This window comes from Sinocyclocheilus grahami, unplaced genomic scaffold, assembly GCF_001515645.1.
Source record: "Sinocyclocheilus grahami isolate Dianchi unplaced genomic scaffold, SAMN03320097.WGS_v1.1 scaffold1007.1, whole genome shotgun sequence".
In the NCBI taxonomy this organism is placed as follows: Eukaryota; Metazoa; Chordata; class Actinopteri; order Cypriniformes; family Cyprinidae; genus Sinocyclocheilus; species Sinocyclocheilus grahami.
The window spans coordinates 451,547-465,086 of record NW_015506186.1 but is presented as its reverse complement, the minus strand read 5'-3'; the positions used below and the strand labels follow the sequence as shown (position 1 = coordinate 465,086).

The 13,540-nt window shown below is 41.1% G+C and overlaps 1 long non-coding RNA gene across 1 annotated transcript; it reads right to left on the bottom strand.

Moving 5' to 3' along the window:
- Nucleotides 1-4,741: 4,741 nt before the first annotated feature.
- LOC107565544 (uncharacterized) lies at nucleotides 4,742-8,309 on the bottom strand. The gene is made up of 3 exons (XR_001606386.1): nucleotides 8,272-8,309; nucleotides 4,881-4,995; nucleotides 4,742-4,816 (listed from the first exon to the last, which is right to left on the bottom strand). It is a non-coding gene; the product is annotated as an uncharacterized lncRNA (long non-coding RNA).
- Nucleotides 8,310-13,540: the final 5,231 nt, after the last annotated feature.

Sequence of the window (13,540 nt, the reverse complement as noted above, 5' to 3'; positions counted from 1 at the left end):
ATATATATCTGTTTGACACGGGATTCTACAGCCATGACGTCCGGAGTACGGAGGAGAGGACGTGTTTCGATCATTAAAGCCTCCAGACGAACCTTATATGTGACCCTGGACCACAAAACCAGTCGTAAGGGTCAGTTTATTAGCTGAATAAATAATCTTTCCATTGATGTATGGTTTGTTAGGATAGAACAATATTTGGCTGAGATACAAATATTTGAAAATCTGGAATCTGAGGGTGCAAAAAAATCTAAATATTGAGAAAATCATCTTTAAAGTTGTTCAAATGAAGTTCTTAGCAATGCATATTACTAATCAAAAATTAAGTTTTGATATATTTACGGTAGGAAATTTACAAAATATCTTCATGGAACATGATCTTTACTTAATATCCTAATGATTTTTGGCATAAAAGAGAAATGTATAATTTTGACCCATACAATGTATTGTTGGCTATTGCTACAAATATACCTGTGCTGCTTATGACTGGTTTTGTGCTCCAGAGTCACATATTTGCTGCATGTTATTGTTCACTAAACTCAGATATGCAAGACATAATCATCCACAGATTGATTTTGAAACATGCTTTTGTGCCAACATTTACAAAACTAAAATATTTAATCTAATTAAGCTATAGCAAAAAGAGCAAATGTTTCAGCAGAATTTCTGTAAAAATATCAGAATTTAAAGGCGCAGTAAGTGATTTCTGAGGAAGGCTGTTAAAAGTGGATCGGCCAGAGCACCAACACACACTTGTAGCCAATCAGCAGCAAGGGGCGTGTCCATCCATGAAGGGGGAGGTGCAAGACAAGTTTATTTATATAGCACATTTCATACACAATTGTAATTCAAAGTGCTTTACATAAAAGGAATTAAAATAATCATAAATACAATCAAAACAATAAAAGCAAGGAATTTAAAAACTTTTTAAATGATTTAAAAATGTATTTAAAATGAATTAAAACAGTTAAGAATAAACATTATGCATAAAATACAGTGCAATCAGTTAGGACAGTGCACAGTGCTCATTCAGTAAATGTGCAGCTAAACAGATGAGTTTTGAGTCTGCATTTAAATGTGACTAATGTTTTAGCACATCTGATCTCTTCTGGAAGCTGGTTCCAACTGCGGGCGGCATAATAACTAAAAGCGGACTCCCCCTTATTTTGTGTGAACCCTTGGTATTTCTAACTGACTCGATCCTAATGATCTGAGTGGTCTGTTAGGTTTATATTCAGTGAACATATCTGCTTTGTATTTAGGTCCTAGGCCATTGAGTGATTTATAAACTAGTAAAAGTAGCAGCAAAGTGTGTTTGTGAATTTGGGGGCGGAGCTATCAAGTTAGGGGTGTTTGTTTTAGAGATTTCAGATATTAACAGCTTGCTCAGAAACCACTAGCTGTGTTCGACTGGAAGCGGCGCTGCACAGACCGATCGGTGTACGGCATCAAAATACCGTGAAAGCAATTGGAGCGCATACGATACGTTTTTAGTTCTGTGCAGCGCTGCTTCAAGTCGAGCGCACCTACTTATTGCACCTTTAAAGGAGAAGTGTGTAATTCTATGCGACTAACTGATTTATATCACCCACATCTGCCATTGGTCAGGAAGACAGACAGTCCCACCCCAGACTCTGTGATTGGTCGAGCCAGAAGCCATATTCTGATCACAGTTATTCACTCTTCAAACTTAACAGGACACCTCACACTTCAGCTTTAAATGAAGAACTGCTGAACACTGAGCTGGAATGAAACAGAGTGAACAGGGAAATTATTGTGAAATTACTTCTATGAACATTTTTGGAAAAACTGATGGTCCAGTTTTCTGTTGTTTAACAACCAATCCTGCAGGTTTCTAACTGGTCACTCTCTTCATATGGAGCTGCTAGAATGGGCACATTTATACTGCTCGACCATTGTGCAGCTCTATTATTTATGCTGCAAACCAAGAGTCTAACAGATGCAGCGGATGTTACTAAAACGACTAGTTTGATTAGAATCTCAATAAACATGAGATGACATGTGAGCGTGTTGTTTCGTGACTCTCAGCAACAAAATATTGAACAGAAGTACTGATTTTCGCCATTTCCAAGGCTGTTATTAAAGTCATTATTGGAGCAGGAACGTTCATCTCCCGTTCCGTCTGAGAGAAGCTCGCACATGACGGATTGATGAAGCGTGTGGAGATCTAATACTCCTCCTGCAGAGGGTTAATACTCGCTGTGTTTGTTTGCTGATGAAGACTGCGGCTTTTTATGATTTTGAAGAAGAGCCGGCATCTCCAGGGACGGAAGATTGGAGTCCGGTATTATGCAGCCGGTATTAGAGATGATAGATTTGGTTTGACCTTCAGGGAACCTCCAGCTGAAATTGTTTAACAGGATATTGTGGATGTGGCGTTTATGGATCGGAGGTGAGCTATTTGCTTAATGATTTCTAAAGGTTGTGCGTGCGTTTACTCAGCGTCATCAGTTTAAAAACACTTTTATGGGTGAACGCGTCCCGCCGAGCACCGGACACCTGGAGAACCGTATCAGTGATTTAATAAGACTGAATGGGCTTGAATGTGAGGAAGTGGGGGGCGATGAATGGGTTTGTAATGAGGTGAAAGATCTCAGAGCATTTAGCGAAGTTCGGAGGAATATTTTCACCTCATCAAGACGAGCCTAAAGCACAAGGTGCAGATGACAGATAAACTGCTGCTTACTGAGGACGGATGATCATGACACTGCCAGGAAACCCCAGACACACACACACACACACACACACACACACACTCTCACACTCACACACACACACACACACACACACACACACACACACTCACACACACTCTCACTCTCTCACACTCTCACTCTCACACACACACACCCACACTCGCTCTCACACACTCTCACACCCACACACTCTCTCACACACACACACACACTCTCACAATCACACACACACACACACACACTCTCACACACACACACACACACACACACTCTCTCTCTCTCTCTCTCTCTCTCTCTCACACACACACACTCTCTCTCTCTCTCTCTCTCTCTCTCTCACACACACACACTCTCTCTCTCTCTCTCTCTCTCTCTCTCACACACACACACTCTCTCTCTCTCTCTCTCTCTCTCTCTCACACACACACACTCTCTCTCTCTCTCTCTCTCTCTCTCTCACACACACACACTCTCTCTCTCTCTCTCTCTCTCTCTCTCACACACACACACTCTCTCTCTCTCTCTCTCTCTCTCTCTCACACACACACACTCTCTCTCTCTCTCTCTCTCTCTCTCTCACACACACACACTCTCTCTCTCTCTCTCTCTCTCTCTCTCACACACACACACTCTCTCTCTCTCTCTCTCTCTCTCTCTCACACACACACACTCTCTCTCTCTCTCTCTCTCTCTCTCTCACACACACACACTCTCTCTCTCTCTCTCTCTCTCTCTCTCACACACACACACTCTCTCTCTCTCTCTCTCTCTCTCTCTCACACACACACACTCTCTCTCTCTCTCTCTCTCTCTCTCTCACACACACACACTCTCTCTCTCTCTCTCTCTCTCTCTCTCACACACACACACTCTCTCTCTCTCTCTCTCTCTCTCTCTCACACACACACACTCTCTCTCTCTCTCTCTCTCTCTCTCTCACACACACACACTCTCTCTCTCTCTCTCTCTCTCTCTCTCACACACACACACTCTCTCTCACAGACACACACTCTCTCACACTCTCACTCTCACACACACACACACACACACACATGAATATACAAAATCACTTCAAAAACAAGCGTGCAACCAAACTAGAATTACAGACAAAACCACAAGTTTTAACAAGTGTCAGTCACGTTTCAGTTCACTGAGAATGAGGCCAGTGTTGGATAAATAGATAGTAATCCACTACAGATCACTAATTACCTCTCTAAACTAACTCACTCCATGGGAAAAGGCCAGCAGCCTTTATTGTAAAACCAATCAGTGTTCCTAAGATGGGAAACTTTAATGTGAAGAATCGCACAAACCTTCCACATGATGATTTCAAATTAATATTTTTCAGACATATGACCGTGTGTTTTACGCAGTAATTACTCTGTGATCCATTACACCAAACACTGAATGAAACTTACTACAAAATAAATATTGCTCCTATTAAAGCTCGTTAACATCCCAGCTTCAGTCAGTGTGTCAGTCAGTTTAACTTCAGTCAGTGTGAAATCAAAATGAACATGAGCGATTCAGTTCTACAGACATATCACACCCACTTCTTAAGATTCACATTGTTCTGGTTGAATCTCCCGTTTGACTCTGAATAGCATCATGCAGCAGAAGCAGAATGGGTCAGTTTGCCCTGTGTGTGTAAGGATTTGGAAACAAGCAGAGTACAACTGTTCCTAAAGCATGCAGCGCCATCTGCTGTTCAAAACTAAGCTCAGAATCGACTCAAGAAAGAATCACGATGAGCTGCGCCGGAGCGAGCGGATCCAGCTTCTGCTGCCGCAGCAAGTCATTGATGCAGACGGTCGGGTTGATTCACATTGTTCTGGTTGAATCTCCCGTTTGACTCTGAATAGCATCATGCAGCAGAAGCAGAATGGGTCAGTTTGCCCTGTGTGTGTAAGGATTTGGAAACAAGCAGAGTACAACTGTTCCTAAAGCATGCAGCGCCATCTGCTGTTCAAAACTAAACTCAGAATCGACTCAAGAAAGAATCACGATGAGCTGCGCCGGAGCGAGCGGATCCAGCTTCTGCTGCCACAGCAAGTCATTGATGCAGACGGTCGGGTTGCTGTTGCTCACTTTGAAGCCGCAGCCTGCAGGTAACACCACAGACATCACGCTGAGACACTAGAACACACTGACCTGCTGAGACCGTACCGATCAGAAGGCTGAAGGTTTGCCCCGTGACGATGGAGTTGACCAGAACCCCGCCAAGCTTCATCAGGTTACTGTAGTAGATGTGATTGGGCCACTTCAGCCGCAGGTCCACATCCTGCACAAACATCTGCATTCAATAAACAGGAGCGTTCACAGGTAATAATGCTGTAAATAATGTTCAGTTTCTTGCACAGACTGATCATTTCACTTCATAAGACCTCAATATATCGTTAGGAGTCATGGGCAGTGTTGGGGAAAGCTACTTTTAAAAGTAATGCATTACTTTACTAGTTACTTTTAAAAGTAATCTGATTATGTATGATATGCTTTTTTGACTCTCAAAGTGACGGTAGCCATTGACTTGCACTTTATGAATCACCAAGAACCACGGATTCAGCTAAAAATCTTCTGTACTGATCTACTGAAGAACAAAAGTCACCTACATCGTGGATGGCCTGAGTGTGTTTGAATTAACAGCAAATCTTCATTTTTGCGTGAACTGTCCCTTTAAGCAGACACTTTTATTCACAGCAAATCTCAAGCACTTTGTCATAAGAGCAACATAATTCATAGCACACAATATTTAAAGTATAAATTAGAGCTGGCTGAAATGCAGAAAAAAGAGGAATATATAAAAAGACTTTCTGTTAGTTTACCCGTTAAAAATGTCTGATAAAGTCAAAAATATTTGAACACATGTCCAGTAAATATTAACACAAAACCGACATACATTAGACAAATATGTTTGCAAATGCACTAAGGTCTCCAGCTGCGCAAATATTTTTTTGCACGTTTCTCCTGTAACATGCTCTGGCTTGTTATTACATCCTTGATGCTTACGTACTTCACATGTGTGTGTGCTACATAGCTAAAACATTACGAGACATGCTAGCACACAACAGCGCAACTGCCAAATATATCTCAGCAAACAAAAGACAGAGCTTTTACTGAAATCCTAGCCAGCTCACCACGTCCTGTGATAACATCGTCGCTCATTCAGACCCAACGAAAGAGAGCTTTCCAACAACCAATTCCACGACTGCCACTTGTCATTTTAAATAGTGTGGAAAAGTAACAATAACACATAATTTTTTATCTTTCATTTGGCTTGATTGTTTGGTTATTATTAGTATTGCATATATTTTGCATATCCCAAAGTAGAGGTTTTCAAATTGGGGTCCGTGTGTGTGTGTGTGAGTGTTTGAGTCTGTGTGTGTGTGTGTGTGTGTGTGTGAGAGTGTTTAAGTCTGTGTGAGTGTGTGTGTGTGTGTGTGTGTGAGAGAGAGTGTTTGAGTCTGTGTGTGTGTGTGTGTGTGTGTGTGAGAGTGTTTAAGTCTGTGTGAGTGTGTGTGTGTGTGTGTGTGTGAGAGAGAGTGTTTGAGTCTGTGTGTGTGTGTGTGTGTGTGTGTGAGAGTGTTTAAGTCTGTGTGAGTGTGTGTGTGTGTGTGTGTGTGAGAGAGAGTGTTTGAGTCTGTGTGTGTGTGTGTGTGTGTGTGTGAGAGTGTTTAAGTCTGTGTGAGTGTGTGTGTGTGTGTGTGTGTGAGAGAGAGTGTTTGAGTCTGTGTGTGTGTGTGTGTGTGTGTGTGAGAGTGTTTAAGTCTGTGTGAGTGTGTGTGTGTGTGTGTGTGTGAGAGAGAGTGTTTGAGTCTGTGTGTGTGTGTGTGTGTGTGTGTGAGAGTGTTTAAGTCTGTGTGAGTGTGTGTGTGTGTGTGTGTGTGAGAGAGAGTGTTTGAGTCTGTGTGTGTGTGTGTGTGTGTGTGTGAGAGTGTTTAAGTCTGTGTGAGTGTGTGTGTGTGTGTGTGTGTGAGAGAGAGTGTTTGAGTCTGTGTGTGTGTGTGTGTGTGTGTGTGAGAGTGTTTAAGTCTGTGTGAGTGTGTGTGTGTGTGTGTGTGTGAGAGAGAGTGTTTGAGTCTGTGTGTGTGTGTGTGTGTGTGTGTGAGAGTGTTTAAGTCTGTGTGAGTGTGTGTGTGTGTGTGTGTGTGAGAGAGAGTGTTTGAGTCTGTGTGTGTGTGTGTGTGTGTGTGTGAGAGTGTTTAAGTCTGTGTGAGTGTGTGTGTGTGTGTGTGTGTGAGAGAGAGTGTTTGAGTCTGTGTGTGTGTGTGTGTGTGTGTGTGAGAGTGTTTAAGTCTGTGTGAGTGTGTGTGTGTGTGTGTGTGTGAGAGAGAGTGTTTGAGTCTGTGTGTGTGTGTGTGTGTGTGTGTGAGAGTGTTTAAGTCTGTGTGAGTGTGTGTGTGTGTGTGTGTGTGAGAGAGAGTGTTTGAGTCTGTGTGTGTGTGTGTGTGTGTGTGTGAGAGTGTTTAAGTCTGTGTGAGTGTGTGTGTGTGTGTGTGTGTGAGAGAGAGTGTTTGAGTCTGTGTGTGTGTGTGTGTGTGTGTGTGAGAGTGTTTAAGTCTGTGTGAGTGTGTGTGTGTGTGTGTGTGTGAGAGAGAGTGTTTGAGTCTGTGTGTGTGTGTGTGTGTGTGTGTGTGTGAGTGAGTGTGTGGGTTAGGGATGGCCGATATCTTATCGTTTGTGATATACCAGTATAAACTCTCCCCACAATAAGAATTAGTCTTCCCGCTATAATAAAAATAAGATCTCAACGTTGACATATTTCTGTGTGTGACCGTGTGGAGCAACATCACAGAAGGCAGACGTGAAATTGAGGAGGAGTTCATCGCTCCTTCTACACTCTGGATCTGGTTTGGTCAGGGCTGTACAGTGCGCAAAAAATCACTCTGAATAAATGTCCTACAATGGCACGTGTGCGATACAGTTTTGCATGTGTATGAGCCTGTTTATACACCTGTTGTCCAACAAAGATATCATTTATTGACATGCTTTTTCTCAAAATTAACTTAACATAGTCGAGTGTTTGAAATAACTTATTTTTGTGACCAGACGTGATTTCATATTACAGAGTGATAGTATTATGATAATATATGGTAAAGGCTTTGTCGATTAGCATTGCATTATATATATACTTTCATATAAAAATACCCAAGATTGCTGAAGAACACAGATAAACAATAGCTATATTTCGTGCAATTGTAACTTTATTGTCTTCAAGTTTCCTCAGTTAAAATGTCTCTATCTGTGTTTTATTCCGTGACGACTGTATACCGTTGTCCAGATTAGGGATTTCCTGGAGCGTCGTCAGTGTAGTTTCTGTCTACAGAACAGTCATTAAGTTACGTGTGTACTCCGTAATGCCCACAACGCCTTATTTTAGGTAAAAATAGGAAAGATAATACTTTTCTCTAAAGAAACAGGATTCCCTGAATTATCGTCATTGATATAGTTATTGCAGTAAATACCAGAAATTATTGTGATATATTTTTAAGCCCATATTGTCCATCCCTAGTGTGTGTGTGTGTGTGTTGTGTGAGAGAGAGAGTGTGTGTGTGTGTACCTCATATCCAGGCAGTGTGCGCACAGAGTGCACCACGGCGAGGTGCTGCAGGAAGGGGATTCTCTGTCCGAGGCGTGAGTTCACAGGAAGCTGCAGGTGGAGACTCAACCAGGCGTTCCCCCCGCGGCCTGCAGCACAGCATTAATGAATGACACGCTCGTTTATTCGTTAAACCAGAGGTAATGCGGCTACATGAGAGAGAGACGATGGAAACCCGCTGACCTTTGCCCTGCATCTGACGTGCCGCTATGGCGATTAACCCCGTTTCCTGCAGCGACATCAACCAGCAGGAGGAACAGAGAGAGCAGACGCTTCAGATGACAGAAGAACCACACCTTCACTCAAACAGTCATCTGTCAGCTTCATGCAATACAGATGGTTTCAAAGCAACTTCAGTAATTACACACCAATACGCTCTCTCCCACTGGCCACTCTGGCAGGCTGAATTTTATATAGCCTACAGTTACAGAGTAGGGGTGTGCGATATTGACAAAAAATTATATCTCGATATTTTCTGGGATTTTATCGATAACGATAATTAAACAGTATTTTGCTGAGTGTGTTATTGTGCTGATATCTTAAGGACTGCTGTGGACACCTGACTGTGTGCTGGTCAGTTTACATGGATAGAAATTAATCTTTTCCAATAACTTTAAATAGATTTTTTACATTTTGTGGCTGTGTTTGGAATTACTTTTGTTGTCAAAATAGCACAAAAACAGGAAATATAGCATCTAAAACGTAAGTCTCTCAATTAACTTGTTTATTGAACTGTTCAATATCAGAATCAATATCATTTGTAATCATGGTCTGTATGTGAGAGAATCTCGTGGAGAAATCAGAACAAATGAACGAAACTGCACACAAATGAAACATACTGCAGTAAAAACGTAACTTAAGTTTTTATATTTATAACATTTAGCCTAAACAACACGACAGGCCCAAGAGTGTGACGTTTTCCCTGAAAACCACGATTGCAAATTTGACACTGATTTTACACAAGAGTTCAAACAAGTAGTTAATATACATTTTAGTACAATGTTGACTATTTTTGTTTGATTTGTTTAACGAAAATATTTCCAAACTAAGATCACAGCAGAACAGTCGCGCATCTCTCAGCAACACAGTGGTGTTTCATAACTGAATGATTCAGCGTTTTTGAATGAATCATTTGAGTCAATGATTCAGTGGTCCATTTATAAAGACAGGCACTTGCTTCATTCTTGATGAATCAGCCGTCTGAACGAATCATTCGAATGAATGACTCAATGACTCACTCGTCACTGGCGGTTTACTTTCATATTTAAAAGTAGCTTATCTTTGCATTTTTCCTAACATTTCATATTTGTATATTTTTTAAAAACTGATTTAAAACTCCAAGCTCATAACACTATTTATTCTGTTGTAATTTTGCAGTGTAAATGCATTCATGCTACATTTCAGCTTCATTAAGCTGTCTGTGTAAATGCATAAATGGCACTTTAGCTGCTTCTGTTTTATCTGCAGTGCAAAGTTCAGTTTTGTTAATACGGATTACATTTAACTGGTAACAGCCCTATATTGTCTTATTATATTAAGTGAAATTATTAATAAAATGCAATTTTACCGTTTTCGCTTTACTTTGGATCAAATAAATGCAGGCTTGGTGAGCAGAAGAGAATTATTCAAAAACAAACATTAAAAATCATACTGTTCAAAAACCTTAGACTGGTAGTGTAGGCTGATTATTCTTATAGATTGAAACAAATGTGCTTCAGCCCGGATAAAGAGTATGAAAAGTGCTCTGAGTTGCTGCAGAAAACAAAAAAAAATTGAGCAACAACAGAAACATGTTGCTGGAGACGGGCTTATTATTGAAATGCAAACTGATTGTCTGCCAGCAGGAGGCGCTTCTGGAGCGGCAGAACTAGCGGTTTCCCCGGTAACGGCTGTAACCAAAGCAGCTCCGGCGAGGTGCTGCAGGAAGGGGATTCTCTGTCCGAGGCGTGAGTTCACAGGAAGCTGCAGGTGGAGACTCAACCAGGCGTTCCCCCCGCGGCCTGCAGCACAGCATTAATGAATGACACGCTCGTTTATTCGTTAAACCAGAGGTAATGCGGCTACATGAGAGAGAGACGATGGAAACCCGCTGACCTTTGCCCTGCATCTGACGTGCCGCTATGGCGATTAACCCCGTTTCCTGCAGCGACATCAACCAGCAGGAGGAACAGAGAGAGCAGACGCTTCAGATGACAGAAGAACCACACCTTCACTCAAACAGTTATCTGTCAGCTTCATGCAATACAGATGGTTTCAAAGCAACTTCAGTAATTACACACCAATACGCTCTCTCCCACTGGCCACTCTGGCAGGCTGAATTTTATATAGCCTACAGTTACAGAGTAGGGGTGTGCGATATTGACAAAAAATTATATCTCGATATTTTCTGGGATTTTATCGATAACGATAATTAAACAGTATTTTGCTGAGTGTGTTATTGTGCTGATATCTTAAGGACTGCTGTGGACACCTGACTGTGTGCTGGTCAGTTTACATGGATAGAAATTAATCTTTTCCAATAACTTTAAATAGATTTTTTACATTTTGTGGCTGTGTTTGGAATTACTTTTGTTGTCAAAATAGCACAAAAACAGGAAATATAGCATCTAAAACGTAAGTCTCTCAATTAACTTGTTTATTGAACTGTTCAATATCAGAATCAATATCATTTGTAATCATGGTCTGTATGTGAGAGAATCTCGTGGAGAAATCAGAACAAATGAACGAAACTGCACACAAATGAAACATACTGCAGTAAAAACGTAACTTAAGTTTTTATATTTTAGCCTAATAGCCTAAACAACACGACAGGCCCAAGAGTGTGACGTTTTCCCTGAAAACCACGATTGCAAATTTGACACCACAAGAGTTCAAGAGTTCAAACAAGTAGTTAATATACATTTTAGTACAATGTTGACTATTTTTGTTTGATTTGTTTAACGAAAATATTTCCAAACTAAGATCACAGCAGAACAGTCGCGCATCTCTCAGCAACACAGTGGTGTTTCATAACTGAATGATTCAGCGTTTTTGAATGAATCATTTGAGTCAATGATTCAGTGGTCCATTTATAAAGACAGGCACTTGCTTCATTCTTGATGAATCAGCCGTCTGAACGAATCATTCGAATGAATGACTCAATGACTCACTCGTCACTGGCGGTTTACTTTCATATTTAAAAGTAGCTTATCTTTGCATTTTTCCTAACATTTCATATTTGTATATTTTTTAAAAACTGATTTAAAACTCCAAGCTCATAACACTATTTATTCTGTTGTAATTTTGCAGTGTAAATGCATTCATGCTACATTTCAGCTTCATTAAGCTGTCTGTGTAAATGCATAAATGGCACTTTAGCTGCTTCTGTTTTATCTGCAGTGCAAAGTTCAGTTTTGTTAATACGGATTACATTTAACTGGTAACAGCCCTATATTGTCTTATTATATTAAGTGAAATTATTAATAAAATGCAATTTTACCGTTTTCGCTTTACTTTGGATCAAATAAATGCAGGCTTGGTGAGCAGAAGAGAATTATTCAAAAACAAACATTAAAAATCATACTGTTCAAAAACCTTAGACTGGTAGTGTAGGCTGATTATTCTTATAGATTGAAACAAATGTGCTTCAGCCCGGATAAAGAGTATGAAAAGTGCTCTGAGTTGCTGCAGAAAACAAAAAAAAATTGAGCAACAACAGAAACATGTTGCTGGAGACGGGCTTATTATTGAAATGCAAACTGATTGTCTGCCAGCAGGAGGCGCTTCTGGAGCGGCAGAACTAGCGGTTTCCCCGGTAACGGCTGTAACCAAAGCAGCTCCACTCATGAACGCTACTTTATCAGATCAAATGAAAATATCATCGAAACTTTTCTGAAGACAGTCGGTTCCCTTCAGAGATACATTCATATAAAACACCAGCGACGCGTCTTGATTTTGAAACGTGCAGTGCTCATGTTTATTCAACGAAGTCAAATGGCACAAATAAATCAATGTATGGGAAACACTGGTAATGTATATCGAAATATCGGAAATGTCTTTAAAAATAATTTCACTGTTATTGAAAAAAATTATATTGCGATACATATTGATATTGAATTATTGTCCAGCTTTATTGTCCCTACCTTTAAATAGGCAAAACATGACCTGGAAATCAATATAAATAAATTATAGTATGCAGTAACTTCAGTAATATAAAACGTTAGTTCCCAACAACAAAATTGTGTCTGGTGAAATTTTGGACAACCACTAGCCACAGTGACTGTTGAGCAAAAAAAGTTGATGTCAAGCCCTGGTGGTACTAATAAGAATTATAATAATAATAATAATAAACAGGAAAATAACAGAATCATTGATGCAAAATTCGGAAAATTAGGCACTGAGGCATGTGCACTGATCCGTCCATTGTGGACTCTTCTAGCTGGACTGTAATTGACCTTTGACCCCTATCACTGGCTTCCTATCCCAGCAGCCCCCTCAAACAACACCCTCACTAAAGCAAACAGCCGTCCACTTGACCCGAGTCACGCTGGACGCATCAATCTCACAGAAACTGCTGCACAAACACTCCAGTACTCCTGCAGAAGTTTAATAAAGACCTTCCTCTCACACACCAATCACGCTCCACAGCCTCGTTTCACTTCTGAATCAGTCAAAGCAGCTCAACCAGCGGATGGACGACTGCTTCTCCTCGCGTTGCAGGCGTGTGTCGTTTAGAGCAAACAGGTTTACAGAAGAGCTTCTTCAGTCTGCGGAGCCGCTCAGAGCCACACACAGAGAGCAGCATTCAGATGCAAAGAGACGCAGAGCAGCTCTGCTCTAATACATCTATTGAAGCGCTGCATCATGGGACACCGTGTTCAGATAGAGCTGCCTATCACTGGAAGCTCCACCAGAGAAACAGTTTCCAGTGTTTTTACAGCAAACCAGTCTGTGTGTGTTGATCGTCAGCATTGTGAAGCACTGAAAGCCAGAGCGTTTTCTGGAGCGACGCTGCACCGACCACACATGCTAATTTGCAGACGGAGGAATTCATTCGTTTTCTCAAAGAGTTTTAATTGAACTCTCTCACACACTCACACACTCACACACTCACACACACACACTCACACACACACTCACACACTCACACACTCACACACTCACTCACTCACACACTCACACACTCACACACTCACTCACTCACACACTCACACACTCACTCACTCACACACTCACACTCACACTCACACTC